Source organism: Cibotium barometz, chromosome 44 (genome assembly GCF_041138505.1).
Source record: "Cibotium barometz isolate CiBa-2024 chromosome 44, ASM4113850v1, whole genome shotgun sequence".
Classification (NCBI taxonomy): Eukaryota; Viridiplantae; Streptophyta; class Polypodiopsida; order Cyatheales; family Cibotiaceae; genus Cibotium; species Cibotium barometz.
Window position 1 is genome coordinate 17,223,187 of NC_141089.1, and position 19,495 is coordinate 17,242,681.

The window sequence follows — 19,495 nt, forward strand, 5'->3', positions numbered from 1 at the left end:
GATGCGAGGGATTATGGGAAAATGTCACAGAACCTTACAAGGCACGTCCAAAGTTTTGAGATCTGCTCTATATCTTGCCTCTCCACAAGTAGGACTCTCTCTTGCATCCTTATGTAGTCCACGAAACAAAACGCAATCGTTGACACATGCATGGATGCACTTGTAATCTAATCCTCCAAGAGAGGTCACATGTTGCCTTATCTCTCGAGGTCGGTAATTTATTCTCCCTTGGAAGCATTTTACACAATAGCCTGCACGTGAAGACCATAAATGAGGAAAAGCATTCGAGTAATTGACCCACTAGCATAATTAACCATGTTTGCAAAATAGACTTTAAAGCTTACTTGAGTAATGCATTCAAACTTGCATTGCTCCATCCATAGATGTTTTGCAAGTTTAGTAACTCAAGGGAGGCACGTAGAACAGAGAATGTGCACCCCTGAGTCAATGCTGCGCGGTAAAAAGATCGTCCTGCTCCATGCTATCATCCCTCCCTTCGGATTGATGGTGGACATATAAATCCCGCACCATATCATCAAACACCTCCTCCTCCATGGCTTCATGAGGTAATGGCGGAGGGCTACTATCACCATCACTCCATGCATCCATAAACGGTCCCTCCTGAAGATCCCACCTCATATCGCCGATGCTTTGCCTCCTCACGAGACGAGCATAGGGCAACATATGTGGGTGTGGCACTGCATCCTGTATCAAATTAAAACGGGACCATAACTCAAACATATGAACACCCATAGGTATCTCAATCAACCTTAACTCTTTAACACTTACCATGTTTATGGTCGCATCCCATTCTCCATACTTTGAGATGTGATTGAGTGCAATCCTGCATGCACGATACATGTTTCCTCGACATCAATCACACATACATTTGATTTTTTTCTCCAACCACATTTTGCGATGGTGGATACGGAGGGATTCCTCACTGGAGCTACTTGTTGAAGATGAAGACATCCTACAAATAAACAACCCAAAAAATTTGCTCTTGTATCAAATATTTAATTTAAAAACTCTGTGGCGCGTCTAATACCGTGTCTGAAACCGCATCTGTTCTGTGTGGTACGCGTCTATAGGCGCGTCTAAACTGCTGTAAACGCGCAATTAAACGTGGTTTTAGACACAAAAGTAGACGCGACATTAAACGCTCCTGTAGACGCTCCTTTAGACGTGATTTTTATTTTCAAACCTACTTTTAGTGTGCTTGCTTTTCTTCACATACTTTTAACAGGCTTGCTTTGCTATTAACAGATCCACAGCAGCCTAGCATCCACACTTATCTTCAAGCACCCACACCCCTTCATAGGCTTACACAATCATCTCCAAGCACACAAGAGAAGAGGGTGAACAAGGAAGAGAAGAAAGAGAAGCAAAGGGTGAACAAGGAAGAGAAGAAAGAGAAGCAGCTTTGAAGAAGGACAAGAAGCTTCCATACCTCTATCCAAGGTAAGTCTCTTTAGGGTTGATCTTCTTTGAAAGTTGCTCTCGTTTGATTCGTCTTTTGCTCTCTTTTTGGTACAACAACTGTGTTTTTGGTACAACAACTGTGTTTTTGTGTCGGGCACATCGGGCGCAACGCATGTCCTTTTCGTCTTTTTGGAATAGTATGTCTGTCAGAGCGCGTCTATAGACGCATCTGAGAGAGCGTCTAAAAGCGCGTCTAAAAGCACGTCTAAAAGACGCGTCTACTCTGTGTTGGAAACAGGTAGCCACGTCTATAGATGCGCTGTTAAATGCGCAGATAGACGCTATGTTTTTTTTCTCTTTTTTTTCCCTCCTCTCTTTTTCTCTTTTTTTCTACTCTCTTTTCCTTCTTTTCCTCTCCTTTCTCCTCTCTTTTATCCCCACTTTTTCTACTCTCTTTTACTCTCCTTTCTCCTCTCTTTTCCTCTCCTTTCTCCTCTCTTTTATCCCCACTTTTTCTCTCTTTTTCTCCTCTCTTTTCCTCTCCTTTCATGGAAATAAGTGATTGCATATACGTAGAAAGGGATTGCATGAATGATGGAAAGGGATTGCATATACGTAGAAAGGGATTGCATGAATGATGGAAATAAGTGATTGCATATACGTAGAAAGGGATTGCATGAATGATGGAAAGGGATTGCATGATTGAAGAAGGGGATTGCATTAATGATGGAAAGGGAAAGAATGATTGAAAAAATAGATTGCACTCTATATTTTCCTCTCTTTTTCCTTCTCTCTTTTATCCTCTCTTTCCTTCTCTTTTTCGTCTCTCTTTTTCTCTCTTATCTCCTCTCTTTTTCTCTCTTTTTTTCTCCTCTCTTTTCCTCTATTCTCCTCTCTTTTTCTCTCTTTTTTTCTCCTCTCATTTCCTCTATTCTCCTCTCTTTTTCTCTCTTTTATCCCTCTTTTTTCCTCTATTCTCCTCTCTTTTTCTCTCTTTTATCCCCTCTTTTTCTCCTCTCTTTTCCTCTCCTTTCTCCTCTCTTTTATCCCCGTTGTGCATGCCTTTTCTACTCTCTTTCCTTCTCTCTTTTTCTCTCTTTTTCTCTTCTTTTTCTCTTCTTTTTCTCTTCTCAGTTCATTAGTAATCTTCTTTTTTTCTTTTTTCCAGTTCATCATGTGGCCAGGAAGCGCTTCAGGCTCACCTGATCCTCAGGAATCCATCTTTCGGGACTTATATAACCTTTTAGGGCACCCTCCTAGTCCTGCGGAGTTATATGGCTACATGACGGGTACTCTAAACACCCCCCAGGAGTTAGCACTACAGACTCCAAACCACCCCAACCCTACACCTTTTGAGATTACCCCAGTGGAGTCAACACAGCCCAACCGGCTACATAGCCGAGACCCATGCCGTCCTATGTCCCTTCCCCCATGCCATCAGGAGGCCCTTCTGCCTCGTAGAGCCATCGGTGTATTTCCGTGCAGTCGAGACTTGGTTCTCGAGCAGCTCTACAGGTGGCCAGCGTAGTAGCTCGACCCGACACAGTAGTAGGCATAGTAGCAGGGAGAGCGGTGGGGGATGCATGGCACAGTGCTTTGTGGGGGGGTGGTGGTGGGGGTGAGAATGATTTCAGATGATCAAGACGTGCCTCGGGTGATGGTACGATCTACTATGACATCACTCAAACAGGAGGCATCTTGATGGATGCACAACGGAAGGACATCATGGCCTTCATGCGCTCTGTAATTGCTAATAATTACAGAGATTGCTTTATTCACTACAAAGATCAACCAAAGAGGTTAGCTGATGAGACCCTCCCTGCTATTCGCTCTAGGTATCCTAACCCCCCCTTCACAGATAAATGGGCCAAGTCAAAGATTGTTTCGATACTTAGCAATAAAAGATCTTCGCTTAAGAGGCATGCACTAGCGGAGCTTGCCAGGCTCCAGGGAGGTCAACCACCAAGGGGCCCGCCGCCCCACACCGCTCACAAGCGTGAGTGGAAGAAAGCAATGAAGTCAGCGAAGGAGGAACCCAGTCTAAAGCACGTGGAGGCACGAAGGATCCAAATGGAGCGATATGGAAGCGTGCATTTTGGAGCAGGGGGTGTTGAATTATGGGAGGCCCAGTTTGTAAGTATCGATCTCAAATTATATTGTTTATGTAGTTTATTAGGAGGTTGTTTCTTTATACTAACCCCTCCGCAAATTGTGTCATCTTGTAGCAGCTTGATATCATGGGCAGGTACCCTACTCCTGTCGAGACAGCCTACCACTGCCACCATCGCAGAGGAGATACATTGAGGCACTTCTATATTTGATTTTTCATACATTGATATATGTTGTCCCTTGTTTACACGACCCTGCACAAGAAGATGAGGAAGAAGAGGAGGAAGAAGGAGGCGGAGAAGGGAGCACAGAAGGGAGCGAGGAGTAGTGCTAGCTACTCTTTTTTGTACTTAGCCACTGGCTTGGCTTCGTGCCTCTTGTATATACACTCCTCGTATTTTTGGTACTTGAAGCCACAGGACGTGGCTTAGCTTCGTGTTATATGTACATACAAGCACTTTTTGAGCTATCAATTAATGCCTTGTAACTAAACGTTTCGGAGTTGTAATGTTTTATTTGGAATTGTAATTAATGTTGGCTATAGACGTGCTTGCAAGAGTGCTAATTAAAATGTGATTGGTTGTAAGAATTGAATTACAGAATGCGGAAATGGGATTCCTGTAACTACATAGCATACACAACATACACAGCATTCTATTAAAGCACACAAAATTTAAAAAATATTTTGTAGCACGTTTATAAACGCGTCGATATACGCGTTTGTCTGTTCTAGATGTGTCTATTTGAGCGTCTATAAACGCATCTACTCTCTACATCTGGTTTGCATATATAAACGCGTCTATACATGCGTCTGTCTGTTTTTTAAATTTCTCCCCGACCGTCTATTTGCGCGTCTATATGAGAGTCTATATACGCATATATAAGCGCGTATAAAGGCGTGTCTGTTTGTTTTTTAAATTTCTCCCCGACCGTCTATTTGCGCGTCTATATGCGCATATATAAGCGCGTATAAAGGCGCGTCTATTTGCTACCTTTTAAATGCACCTTTAGACGTGGGTCTGGAGACGTTCTAATAGACATGGAAATAGACGTGCCCGTAAGTTTTTTTTTAAGTTGAGTAAACGCGTCTCTGTGCGCGTCTGTAGGTGCTTTGTCTTGTTGTGTATGTAATCTTTAGGCTCGCATGCGTGTGACCAGAGCAACCATCATCCTTGCCTCAATCTCTATCTTCACACCAAGACTGATCGAGAGAGAGAGAGAGAGAGAGAGAGAGAGAGAGAGAGAGAGAGAGGCTTCAACCCACACCTCCACCTGCAACCTAAGTGTAGCTTCGAGTGTTTCCCTTGTAGTCCAACAACTCACAAAAAGAGAGAGAGAAGATGGGAGAAAGAGAGACCTGCTGCTGCTGTCTTGGCTGCTGGCCTTCTCATCACAAAGAGAGAGAGAATTGTTCACTTGCAGACTACCCGCCCTGTGCTTTTATGCAGCCAACCAATCGTTAGAGAGAGAGAGAGAGAGAGAGAGAGAGAGAGAGAGAGAGAGGAAAAGTTTCTTGTCTAGCTCCTGCCTGCCAACCTCCTACTGTCGACTACCTCTCTGTCTAGCCCGTGAGCAGTATAGTTTGCCTTTTCTATAGCCCACCGTCGCTAGCCAAAGAGCGAAAGAATAAAAACCTACACCTTTGTCTCCAACCTGCCCTTTTTTCCACATGTAGCATCCTGCCTGACTCTCCAAAAAGCCACACCTAATATTAGCATGTGCTTCCCCTAAAAAGGGCCACGATTCCCTTCTAAAGGTTTTTCTCCTAATTTTAAGGGCATTTAACCTTTGTCCCCTCCACACATGGGGGGTTTATTAGTTTTTTTTTTAAAAAAACTTTTGTCCCCTTGTCTCCTAGTGTGAACATTAAAAAAAAATGTCACTCACGAACCACCATGCTCACACTTATGCTGCACAAATTCATAGGGTCGTGACATATCCCCCTCTTGAAAAATGGCAAGTGTCCTCTATTGCATTCTGGTGATACAACAAGACATCTAAAGCAAAACCACACTGATAACAAAGGCTGCCCAATTCAGTAAGATATCAGCCATGTGATCCAACTAAAAGTGAAAAGTACAAAATGGCAAGATCAGTGTCCCAATCTCTTTGAGCCATGCATATGTAGCAACATTCACTGCTGCAAGACAATGGTGTAGTAATAGTCCAAGTTGTATACCACGGTGAACCATACATAACCACAGTATCCAAAGTGACTAGTACACATATATCATAGAAGTCCCATAAACATATGTATTGTCAGATGTCTGCTGCTGTCAGTACCTTCAGGTGAGACAAAAGCTGCACCAAGCGACCTCTAGATGACATTTGAGCCTGTTTTGGTATCAAGGGAGTGGAGGTGCTACCCCCTTCTTGAGCATCAGGAAATGCTCCAGACCTATACTCTATTGAACCTAAATGAGCCAAGAGTCAGCTCCAACTTAAAGGCATCAAGATAAAGCTACAATACCTGAGGTGAATCTGCTAAGTCACCCTCCTCATCCACTTCACATCCATCGGTGAATAGTTCTCGAACTTCACAATATAGTGAGAGGGGAAACTTTACCTCGTACCTTTCTTTCCTTATGTGCTGGTATCTGCTCGGGAATAAGAACCTCATCAAATTCCTCCACTTCCGGTGGCTGAGCCTCATATGATATATCCTCAGGCACATCCCCATGGAAAGGTCTAAGTAGACTCACATGAAATGCATTGTGAATCCTGTAGTGATCTGGTAGCTTCAAACGATACGATAGGCCACCTCACCGATCTTTTCCAATACCTGAAAAGGTGCATCTTGAACCCCTCTGCCGTGCTCTTGGATCATCAAATCCTCTTCCTTCACCCAAGTGTCTATGCATTTGCTCATCTTCCAATTGCCAATCACCTGCATCTTTAAATCCCTTCTGTTCATACCCTCTTCTTGCATCTTGCATAAAGGATGAAGTTCTTGGAATACTGGCATTGGATCTCTCATAAGAAGCATCACCCATAGGTCTCTTGCCCTTGTCCATGTAAGAAGAATGTGGCATCATTTGAGGTGGCATCATTTGTCTTACTTTGTTCTCTTCTGGCATAGAAGGCTTTCCATCATGTTTGGCATCATAATGTACACCATCCATTGCATTCATATCGGCTTCTTGGTTGAGCTTGAGAGGAGCCAATGCACTAATGGCTTTCTCCAAGTCTTTTAACCCTCTTTGCATCACGTCATCCAGGTAGTGGTGTCACTTGTTGAACCGTTCCATGAGGTGTTCACCAAATTGTTGTTGCCGATTTGTTTGGTTATTTTCAATCCTTTGAAACATACTCTCCATAGCCATTAACATCATGTCCACTGTTAGCGGAGTAGTTCCCAAAGATTGAGGCATTTCCACTGGCTGAGCGCCATTGAAGTTAAAAAAAAGAGACCCGATCGAGAAGATTTGTGTAATGAGATAAAAAAAACTAAAGTGGCCCGAACGAAGCGATAGATCGGATCCAAAGTGGTTGGATAGGCATAATCGCGTGATTCGGGAAATGACAAATGAAGGCTTCCAAATGTTCAAGAAATAAGCAATCGCTTGGCCAAGTGATAAAGGAGGCCCGAACGAAGCAATGAGGCAATTCCAAAAATGTCGGATTAGCTTAATCGCTTGATTCGAGCAATCAAGATAGAGACGGAACGAAGCGATTGAAGGCTTCCAAATGTATTGGAAATGTGCAATCGCTTGGTTCTAGCCTGATTCGGTCTGGCCAAGTGATAGGGGATGAGATCTACCGCTTGATATGGGTGAGAAGTGTAAAAGCAGATTCCGGGAAATAAGGTGGAGTGATCTCGCGCTCAACTTAGGGAATAAGCACTCTTTACCCTTCATTTTTTTGAGCCTAGCTTTCTCAAATCACAAAAGAACCCAGTCACCCAATGCAAACTCTAATGCACGCCCGTGATAGTCTGTTGCCTTCTTTTGCTTCTGTTGAGTTATTTGGAGTGCCAACTTAGCTCTCCTATAAACTTCATCCATGTTCTCCACATACTGGTCAGCCTGAAAGATCTTATCCTTTGTGTGCGAAATGGGTGGTACCTTCTTCCCTCCTTCCACAATCTCAAAAGGCACCTTGCCCATTGAGGTATGGGTGGTGTTGTTATAAGCGAACTCCACCACCAAAGGAAGATAATTTTCCCATTATTGCTTGTGCTCTGACACTTGGCACTTGAGAAGATCTAACACTATGGAATTAGCCTCTTCCAACTGCCCATCTATCTGTGGATGAAACAATGATGAAAACTTGAGAGTTATACCCATGTTGTCAAACAACCCTCTCCAAAATAAACTCGTCATCCGTGGATCACGATCACTAATGATAGACAAAGGCATGCCATGATACTTGAAGATGTTCGCATATGAACAACTTCACCATGTGATCAACTTTGATCTTCTTATGCATGGGAATGAAATGAGCCTGCTTATTGAGCCTGCATATGATAGTCCAAATGCCATCATTCCCTGTTTGTGTCCTCAGAAGATTAAATATAAAATCCATGGAAATGCTCTCCCATGGTCTATCTAGAATAGGTAAAGAGGCTGAAGTAACCCTAGTGTCTTCTGACGGTCAAACTTCACCTTCTGACATACGATGCATTGCCTAACAAAAGCATCAACATCTCTTCTCAATGTCTCCCAATAAAAGAAAGCCTCAACTGCTTTTACCGTGGCCTCAATGCCCCTATGACCTACATATGGTGGAGCATGACTTTCAATCATAACCTTGAGTCGTAAACTACCTCGTAACACACAGTGTTCCATGCATCAACAAGAAGCCATCCCTAAGAGTATAATGATCATGCCACTGACCCTCAGACATCTGAACATCTGATCATATATCCTGCCAAAATCCTCATCCTGTGCATACTCTCTTTCATCTCATTAAGCTTATGATGATAAATAAGTGAAACTGCTGAGACCTGTGTGCTTGCGTGACAAAGCATCTGTCACAACATTCTTTTTACCTTCCACATGTACAATCTGAAAGTGGAACATAGACAAAAAATTGGCCCATCTCATATGCTTCATAAAGTTTAGTTTGTGTGAGGTAATAATGCAAGGTCTGATGATTTGTCTACACAGTGAAATCAGCCCCAAGCAAATAGTGTTTCCATGTAGAAAGAGCATGAATTACAGCCAACATCTCTTTCTTATAGACCTGTAAATGCTTCTCGGCAGTTTGTAATATATGACTCTCATAGGCTATCACATGTCCTTCCTGCATGAGAACTACCCCAATGGTGTTTCCACATGCATCACACTGAACAACAAAAGCCTTTTGGAGATCCAGTAATACCAATACATGATCCGAAGTAAGCTTTTCTTTAAGATTCTTAAAGGCTACAATTTCTCGATTAGCCCATCGAAACGGAATTTCCTTCTTTGTCAAAGCATGAAGGGGAAAAGCAATCTCAGTAAAATATTGTGCCTACCACCCTGTAACATAATCCCAAAAAGCTGCGTACATCATGCATGGTCCTCAAATATGGCTAATTGAGAATTGCTTCTACTTTCAAAGGATCCATACGGACTCCATCTTTAGACACGATGTGCCCCAAGAAGTGTATTTCTTCCAAGAAGAACTCACTCTTCTTGCCATTTATGACCAACCTATGCTTCTAGAGTTCTTCAAACACTATGGCCAAATGCTCCCTATGCTCCTCCTTTGAGCGTGAATGCATAATCATGTCATCAAAGAATGTGCCCACAAACGCTCTATGAGGCCGAAAAATTCTATCCATCATCCTGTTAAAGGTGGTGGGAGCATTTGTCAAGCCAAAGGGCATGACCAAGAACTCATATAGCCCAAAGGTGGTTTGAAATGCTATCTTATGCACATCCTCAGGTCGTATCTGATGATACCTGCTTTTCAAGTCTATCTGACTAAATACTGTGGAGCCCTATAAGCAGTCCAATATATCATCGATCCTCGGAATAGGGAATTGATTCTTGATGGTGTTCTTGTTTAGCGCCCTGTAATCTATACACATGCACCAAGAACCATCTTTCTTTTGCACTAAGAGCACAGGTGAGCAAAAAGGTGACGAGCTTGGCTGAATAAACCCCTTTTTCAACAACTCCTGTACCTGGTTCATAATTTCCTCTTGTTGGGGTGCACTAACATGGTACGACGGTCTATTTGGTGGGGTACCCAAAATAAGATCAATAGCATGATCTTCTGGCCTTTCTGGAGGAAGTTCTTCTGGCAATGACTTGGAAAAGCAATCTTGGTACTCATGTAAGAAATCAGTCCTGTCTTTATCTAACATAGACAAATTAGATTGAGATTCATCATCTTTTGCATCCTTTACAAAAACCAAGTACACGGAAATATGCTTTTTCATTACTAATGAAATGGTCAAAGCCGATACAATAGGAACAGATTCCCCTTTAAGCTTTACATCCAAAATGTGCTCTTTCCCTCTATGAGTCAAAGTAATCTTCCTGTTGTATAGATCCACCACCACATGTACTCTATGGCACTATGGCATACCCAACAAAACATCACACCCATCAAGTGTCGCAATGGAGATGTTATACAACTTTTCCAATGTGACAATGGATGATTTATCATCAAATGGGAGGCTCCACAAGATATTAAACCAATCTTCACCATTTGTTGGTTTGACAATAGACAGAATCTACATATAAACAATACATGCAATCGTCACACTCAACTGTATTTTTTAATCATACAATACATGCATATCCCATACCTTGATCATTTTGTAAACAAACATCATATGACCAATCTCAAAAAACACTTGAACACTTTAAAAAGTCAACTTTATGTTAAGAATCATTAAATTAACCATACCTTGATCATTTTTCGACTATACTTGAGATTCACATCCTTTCGAATACTTTTAAGTGCTTTCTCCATATCAGCAGCACTCAAATTTGGCTGAAGTTCCTTTAGCTTTGCCTCATAATCTTGCTTGTATAGTGGCTAAAATATATTCCAAAGAGATGAATGAGTACAATGAATTAGTTAGTTCTAATTTAAAATATGAAGCTTACTGCAAATACCATTCTCCCTAGCATCAGAGATGTCAAAGGATACCAAGTACTTGATCCTTTACTACTTTCATTTGCCCTATGCTTTTCAAGTGTCTTTTTTTCTTCCTCAGAAAAAAGTGATAAGTACTCATTCTCATCACACGAACACATTGTCTTCGTGTTGTACAAATAATCCTTGAGATTTGTTTTAATAATTGCTGTTTCATTAAGGCTGAAAAATAAAAAATACATAGCTTCAAACATATTAAGAATTGTTCACAAAACCCTTAAAAGCTCGAAAAAAGGTAACGCATATAAGCAAGAACTCGCACTTACAGATTGAACCTTTGAAGAGCAGCTATTAGCTTCATTTCTGTTTCTTTCTCTAGAGTAATAAAACTTGCTAAAACTCGAATATGCCATGCCTTTGATGTCTTGAATTTCTCCTCAATTAGAGACATCCATGCAACAGTACGGTGATTCCCCTCCCACACAAAAAACATCTTTCGAGACAAAAATGACCAATCAGCATCATCAACAATATGTGCCTCAAATTCTGCATTTACATCCCTCCAACAAGAATCCCATGATTGTTCAATTTCATCTGTCACCTCTTGTGAAACACCATCCGAAAGTGTTGTAGATAAAATAAACATTCCTTTCTGTTGAATATATTTTTCTGCCTCTAGAGCTTGCTTTAGGCTATCCATCTCAGTTTGTAGGCCTCTCACTCTTGTGTTTACAACACAACGACATAATGGGATCAAGGGAGCAATCTTTCTAGGATTGATTGCAAGAGATTCAATAACATCCTTCCCTTGGCCAATATCAAGTGCAGCAGGAAACTCTTGCTCAAACTCCTCATCCAGTTGTTTATCCTCTTTCTTTCTCTTCTTAGAAGATTCCTCCACAATTATAGTAGTGTCTTCAAAGTCTTCCATCTCCTTATCCTGTTCAACTTCAATTTCAACCTCTTTTTGAATCTCTAAATTTGGTGTAGATTCCACTTGCAAACTTCTCTTACTACTTGTCCTTCCACTTGCAAACTTCTCTTGCTACTTGTCCTTCCACCTCTCTTGCCTCCTCGTTCTCCTCTTCCACCTCTCCCCCTCCTCTCAGAAGTTCTTAATTTTACCATCCTGCCAATGTGACAAAGATGCATTTAAAAAAAGAAGTCATCGCATGGCATAGAATAGACTTACAAGGTCAATTAAGTCCCAGCATTACTTCAATAGCATACAAAGAAACCCCAAGAGGCTTCAAAATAGAAAATACCTGAAGCTTGATCGTGATGCTGCTAATTGAAGTTGCACTTGACGAGATGATGGGGCTTGAGGAGACTAGCTGGACAACAGCATACAAGAAAAAGTTATTAAGCATACAAGAACAAGTTATTAACCTTAAAAGCGTACAATATCTCGAATATACTGTGTTGTGTCTCCTAAGGCCTCCTCGTCTCCTTGCCTTATTTTCATAATAGTGCATGTGTCTAAAAGGGAAGCGAAAAATCTCCAAGTACTATGCGTACATATGTCAATATCATGTGGTGTATAGGAAAACAACGTGATGTGCCCTTAAACCACACAGTGTATTTTGTTTATACAGCTTGGTATATATGTTCACTGTGCAATAATAATCTAGTCAACCAATTTGCAATGAGTGACTAGAAAAGACATGTTTTTTTGCATTTTAAACATCTTTAATTCAAAAAATACGTACTAAAAACCTCCCTACTATCATAAGGGAGATATTGGGGGAAAGCACAAAGAATCTTGATAATAAAACTCCTACTGAGTCTCTTCTACTACTCAAAATAGGCAACCAACAATCATAGAAGCCTTGAGATGTATCGAACTTCAAAATATCCAAGTTGATGCTGCAAACATACTATGCTGCTCTAGGTTATCATTTAATATTCTTCATTATCCTTCATGGCATAGATCCTTGCAATCATGGTGAAAACTCTATAATTCCATCCTATTATGCCATGTGCACCACATTGTTGGAGGTCACGTATAAAGATATGCAAAACAAATTGAAAGAATCCATAATTAATGATCTAGCTTCAATAGCCAAGTTCCGACGTGTGCACACCTTTCACTGCTTGTGGTGGTGCGGACTTCAGACTTGTGTGACCATGACACCCGTTTGTGATTTCATGTAACCCCAAGCGCTACGTGTTTCAGGTCGATGCCGTCCCCATAGATGCAACAACCCCTCCTGTCAGCACCTCTCGACGTCGCGCCAAGCACATGGGGAGGAGTTCATGATGCACCGAACGGCCAGGGGAACGCCTGATCGGGAGGGAGGGAGGGAGAAAGGCAGAGCGAGGGCGAGGGAGGCAGAGCGGGAGCGAGGGAGGGAGAGCGGGAGGTAGAGCGGGAGCGAGGGAGGGAAAGCGGGGGAGGCAGAGCGGGAGGGAGAGCGGGAGGGAGAGCGGGAGCGAGCGAGGGCGAGGAAGGCAAAGCGGGAGGGAGGGAGGGAGCGGGAGCGGGGGAGGGAGGGAGCGGGAGCGAGGGAGGGAGAGCGGGAGGGAGAGCGGGGGAGGAGGCAGAGCGGGAGGCAGAGAGGGCAAGGGAGGCAGAGCGGGAGGGAGGGAGCGGGAGGCAGAGTGGGAACGAGGGAGGCAGAGCGAGGGAGAGCAGGGGAGGCAGAGCGGGAGGGAGAGCAAGGGAGAGCGCGAGGCAGAGCGAGATAGCGAGAGAGAGCGGGAGGCAGAGCGAGATAGCGAGAGAGAGCGGGAGGCCAAAATTTGAAGATTGAAAACGAAAGGCCAAAATACACTTCGTGGACGAAAGGGGTATTTTGGCTTCTTAAGAAAATGAATTGCTCAAATTTTCTTAAGAAAATGAAAGGCCAAAATACCCCTTTCGTCGACGAAAGGGGTATTTTGGCCTTTCATTTTCTTAAGAAAATTTAAAGGCCCCTTTTTCCTCATGAAAATGAAAGGCCAAAATACCCCTTTCGTTGATGAAAGGGGTATTTTGGCTTTTCATTTTCATGAGCCCTTAAGAAAATTTAAAGGCCAATAGACCCCTTTCGTGGACGAAAGGGGTCTATTGGCCATTTATTTTCATGAGAGCCTAGACTAGAGCGAGACACGAGGGTGCGAGAAAGGGGGGCGGCGTGCGGGTGGGTCGCGAGTCACGAGGGCGGCGCGCCGCAGAGCTCGAGAGGCGACGATGGCCGATCCAATCCATAATTCATCCAAGGGCTCTCATGAAAATGAATGGCCAATAGACCCCTTTCGTCGACGAAAGGGGTATTTCCAAGATGTTCTTGGTGGTGTTGTGGTCCCCAAAGATTGTTTGTTGTAAAACTACTATGAAGAGGTGAAGATTGATAAGAGGAAACACTTATTTCCTTTAGAGACTCATGGAGATTCAAAGGAGAAAAAGGGTGATGGGAAGGAACTGAAGAAGCTTAATTTTAGCCAGATGTGGCAGCTTAGAGACTAGTCTACAAGTATCAGGTTATGTGAATATCTTCTTTTTGAAGAGTAGAATGGGATCTTATCTAATTCTTAGTTTATTTCTACAACTAAAAGAAAATTGATGTGATTTGTGTGCATGTAAATACATACAAATACTTCGTTTACTTAAAAGAAAAGGGTTATTTATACACTATACCACTAAGAGAAAAGCAGTAGTTACTAATTCCAAATGAGCCCACCAATATGTATCCTCCACCCATGCATGGATGCTTAAAGTGGGAGATCAAAAAATTATCCATGGTAGATAGACCTAGAGAAGGGTCACGTGTTGGAGAGGGAGAATGAAAAGATGCAGGGGAGAAGAGAGCTTGACCTCTTGCAAGCACACACACTCACACAAACCCTAGAAGAGAACACACAAGGTGAGAGGCTGAAAATTCTTCTTCTTCACACAACAAAAGAGGTCTACAAAGAAGATAAATTGACTAACACACATAATAGAGTATATATAAGTAGTCCATAATGTGAACACGCTAAGTGGAGTGGATAGGTGTAGACTAGTTGGTGTAGAATCTCTGGCGAAGATATGTCGGTGCCAGCTACCAAACCCGCCAATGATGTAAATGTCGAATGGTCATGCAGGCACCTCGTGAGTGTCAGCTCATGTTGAGCTTGACATCTCAACACTCCCCATCAAGCTCAACTCCAGCTCATGAACTCCAACAATATCTTCAAATTTATGGAGCTTCTCAGCTCCTAAGGCCTTCGTGAAGACGTCAGCGACTTGATCCTATGTGTGCTGACATAGATGTCACCTGCCAAGGCTCTCTCCCTGTTGATAAAGTGGTAATGTACCTCAATGTGTTTCGTCCACGCATGGAAAATTGGGTTCTCGGCCAATTGTACACTACTAAGATTGTCACAATATATGACAACCTTTCTCTCCACATGCAACCCCAAATCAAGTAGCTTGCATAACCAAGCTACCTCACATGCTACCACCGCAGCACCTCTGTACTCGACAAGGCAATTGTGGGCTGCTTCTTGCTACTCCATGTCACAGCAGCACTCCCCAATGAAAACATAAATCCACTGGTAGATCTCCTTTCTGAGATGCTACCTGCCCAATCTGCATCTGTGTACCCATATAGCTCCCAATGGTACACCTATTACATAAAACAATGCATAATCAAGAGTGGCCCTCAAATACTGAAGTATGAGTCGCACACTGTCAAGATGTGGTTGCATAAACTGGCTCTCTAAGCCAACAATGTAACTCAAATCTAGCCTACTGATCGTGACATAGATCAAACTCCCCACAATTCAATGTAAACATTGCAACACTCACTTCAGGCATATTTACATTCAATGTAAACATTCTGCACACTTTGTTGCCTTTTGCAACCAACCTGCAGTTATCTTTAAAGTCTTCTACATAACAGCCACCATCAGGGTTAAACCGGACATGCAAACCCTACTCAATCATCTGGCCAACTAAAACCAGAATATTTGTAATGTTCAAAACATGAAGTAAATCTACAATGTACTTCACCTTACCATCCTGCATGACAATGACACATCTCCAACATGGGCAATCGGATGAGCAGTGTCATAGTCAAATGGGTGTTTTGTTACCTAAAGGGCACCAAGAACTTTGGGTTGTTTTATTCCAAGGGGTAAATCACAACTTCATGCATTTACAGACTTGGACTGGGCTAGATGTTATGACACATGAGTGTCCATGAGTGGTTTTTTCTTTCGCCTTGGTGATTCATGTATATCATGGCTCAGCAAGAAGCAACCCATTGTAGCCACTTCTAGCTGTGAAACCAAGTACAAGGAGAATTTAAAGCTATAGTTAAGTGTTTTAGACACCTTATTTGATTTGGGTATTGATGAGTCCTTAGCCACTACCATCTTTACTAACAGTTAGATTGCTTGGCAGTTTGCGAGTGCGAACCGAAACTTGTTGATTTTTGGACTGCTACTTGTCGAATTAGGTGTGGATCTATCCTTGACACATCATCCAAAGGCTGCGACTCCAGCGTCTCTTGGGGAGTAGTTCTCGACCCACTCGGTCTTCCAGGTGCATCATTACCTCCACCGTTGCAATACCCATCATGGCTCAATGGGTATTTCTCAAATATCCAAAGTTTCATATGGTAAGAAGAAAGAGGATCTACATACACACGTGGAAAATTTTGAGAACACTTTATTAACCAATGGCATGCCACTTTTTCCAGTCCAGCGGCACTTTTGAAAGGTAGGCAAACAATTGGCATATACAGTATGGCCCCTATGCATTCCAACATACAAGGAATTGCATGATGCATTTTGGCACCGATTCTGGAAGGATAAGACATCCTCATAAGAGATGAAGAAACTATGCCACGTGGAGCAAAAAATCTTACAAGTAGAAGATTATGCGGCTAAATTTTGCACTCTGTGAAGTCACCATGGACCTAGTGGATTGACCAACTGAGGCACTTGTTGGGAGGATGGTTTGTTCAGGGTTTGTAGAAGAAGTTGAAGCGTGTTATAGCATCTGTTGATCTCACCATCAACGGATTTGATGGACTAGTGGAAGCTAGTTAAAGATCATAGTTTTTAGGAGAAAGCTTGACTTTAAAGAAGGGAAAGAAAAAGTGACAAGTAGATTCCTCAGCAAACAACAAGACGTCAGCAAGAGGATGACACTTCAGATGATGAATGGAATGCGGAGTTGGATTCAGAATCCAAGCACAAGAATTGGAAGAAGAAAAGTACACAGCTAGAGATAATTGAAGAACGACTAGTGACATAAGCTTCAGGGTGCAAGGGCAAGGGGGCTACACTAGGATTGTGATCAGATGTCTGGTGCACAAAGTGTTTAAATCAAGGTCACACCAACAAGAAGGAATGCAAGCTTATTTCCTATTGTGCTATATGTCAGACCACCACTCATGTTACAGAGGCTTGTCTGCAATGCCAAGTGGAGCAAACCTAGGTTGTAGTCCCAATCCAACATATAGCACTAGTCAACCATGCCACTATAGGCATACCGAAAGCTCATCCTTATGGATGAGGTGTGGTGGTGCAGCACCTTTCCAATAATGCTATTATTACTATAAAGCAATTGGTCATTAAAAGGCAGAGTGTCCAGTGTGACAATGTCATCTACTAGTAGGAACTCCAAAAAACACAAGCCCGAAAACACAAGCCCGTGGGATCCACTTCAACCCAACCTTTAGTAATCAACCTCATGCAATTTTTTCCATATCTGGATGCATCCAAGCCTCCATAAGCTATAATGGCAGGCACAAGTGCGCAAGGCATAGTAGTCAATTTAGAGAATCCGAATGGACCAAGGACAAAGGAAAAACCCCAGAATTGAAGTACAAAGATGTGCTAGGCTCTTTGGACTATGATAGGGAGCCCAAAATAATCCCCAAAGGGAAGTAAGTTCAAAGCTTTGTGAAAAGCTTCAAACCTTTCTCATGAGAAAGCCTTCATGAATAAATCTGCCATGTTGTCTTGTGTTGGCATGTAAGCCAAGATGATTTACCTTATGGAGCATCTCCCAAGTAATTGACCTAGAAGAGGAGGACTAGGAGGTGAAATGTGCAGACTATGGTTTTGCATGACCATAGAAATTGGTCTCAAATAAAACATGGGAGAGCTAGCCATAACCTAATAATGTCTCATGAGACAGTGTGAGATACAACAGCCATCATTGACTCCCACAAAAGTGCAGGTGGAAGGAGTGAGCTCATTCCAAACCACATGCGTAGGAGCTTTCAGTACTATGTTTCACATTGGGAATAACCCCTTGGAAGGGAAGTTTTATATCATCCCTGTAGTACTTCTTGGACGAGAATGGACGGCCATAATTTGATTGGGACTCAAGAAATGCTACCTTGTAAGTAGCCCTGGGATAGGTAATCATTGTGATTTGACAAAAGAGGACTTCTTGGACAAGGGAATGAAGACCATTAGCTTTGATATATTGAGGCCATAGATTCTCATGTCGACTTTCGCCACCAATGAAAAAGAGAGCTCAATATTCTCTCACAAGTATTCTATTACAAGGAATTGTAGGTTTATGGCTTATTGTCAAAGTTACCCTATATACAAGTGACTAGTTTTCACACTAGGCCGGCAAAAACTTAAAAATAGTTTAACCACTATTACTTATCTTAATCGAGTATATACACGAAGTCCTTTGACTTCTCCTATTTGACATTAAAGCCACTTTACATGTTTTAATGTCATCTTACAAAGGATAGGTTCTTGTTCGAATGGGTAAGATGACAAAATACTTTACGATAGGATAAGCATGCAAAACTGTATTAACCAAAGTAGTTAGCAATATAAAATATAAAATTCAAAATAGCTTTATTATTAATATTTATTACTGTATGTTTCTAAATTTAAATACACATCATAGTATATAACAATAATAAAATAATATTATTTATGTCTAATTATGTATTAAATTGATTATGTTATGATAGTAAATAATATAGCATATTATTAATGTATATTACAATTTTTTTAAATAAATGTATAAGCAAATTACTATTTATAATTGCTATAAATAAAAAGTGTTTATATTATATTAGCTTTATACAATTTGATTATGAAACATATTAGCATTCTTGATATGTAATGAGTATACATATTACACATTGTAGTAGATTAGTAATATAACCCTTTTATATTGATATCAATTTTCATTATTCATTATTATTAACATAACCCTTTTATATAGTTGACTTGATATAATATAATTCTACTTCAATATTTTCTTTTATTTTTTGTTCATTTTACACAATATAATATACTAACCACATGATTTTTGGCTTTTACAAAACTAAATAAATACACTTAGTCTTTTAAATAGCCAAGCTAACGGGGTAAATGGTCCATATGACAGCACCAAAAGCATTGAATGGAATTTAAGCACAATATTGATATTGTTATCAAAAATATTTTGGATATCTCTTGATTTGGTTGGTCAAAAATCCACCAAATTATAAAGGACCCATTTGTGTGCATGTGTGTGTGTGGGGAGGGAGAGAGAGAGAGAGAGAGAGAGAGAGAGAGAGAGAGAGAGAGAGAGAGAGAGAGAGAGAGAGATGAAACATTAAAGAATCGAAAGGTAAAACACAAGCATAGGAGGTAATAAAGAGCTAATAAAGAAGAGAGGACCCAATTTGGATGCATTGTCAACATTATTAGGTATCATCTATCTATGGAAACAAGCTTATTAAAAAGTGATAATGCGTACCATTCAACCCTACTTAGAAGGAATTGTGACTTAATCATAATGCATTTTAGAAAGAATTCAGTGTCCATTCTTATCCTTATTAACCACCAATCCATTAACCAATTTCTAGGTTAACAAGATAGATGACTTTCATTGCCAAAGTTGTGTACAAAGTACTTAAGCTGTAAGTAATAACGATTTTGGTACTTTATAATAATGTCTGGCTAGGGGGCAAGCACTAACCACTTAATGGTTAAT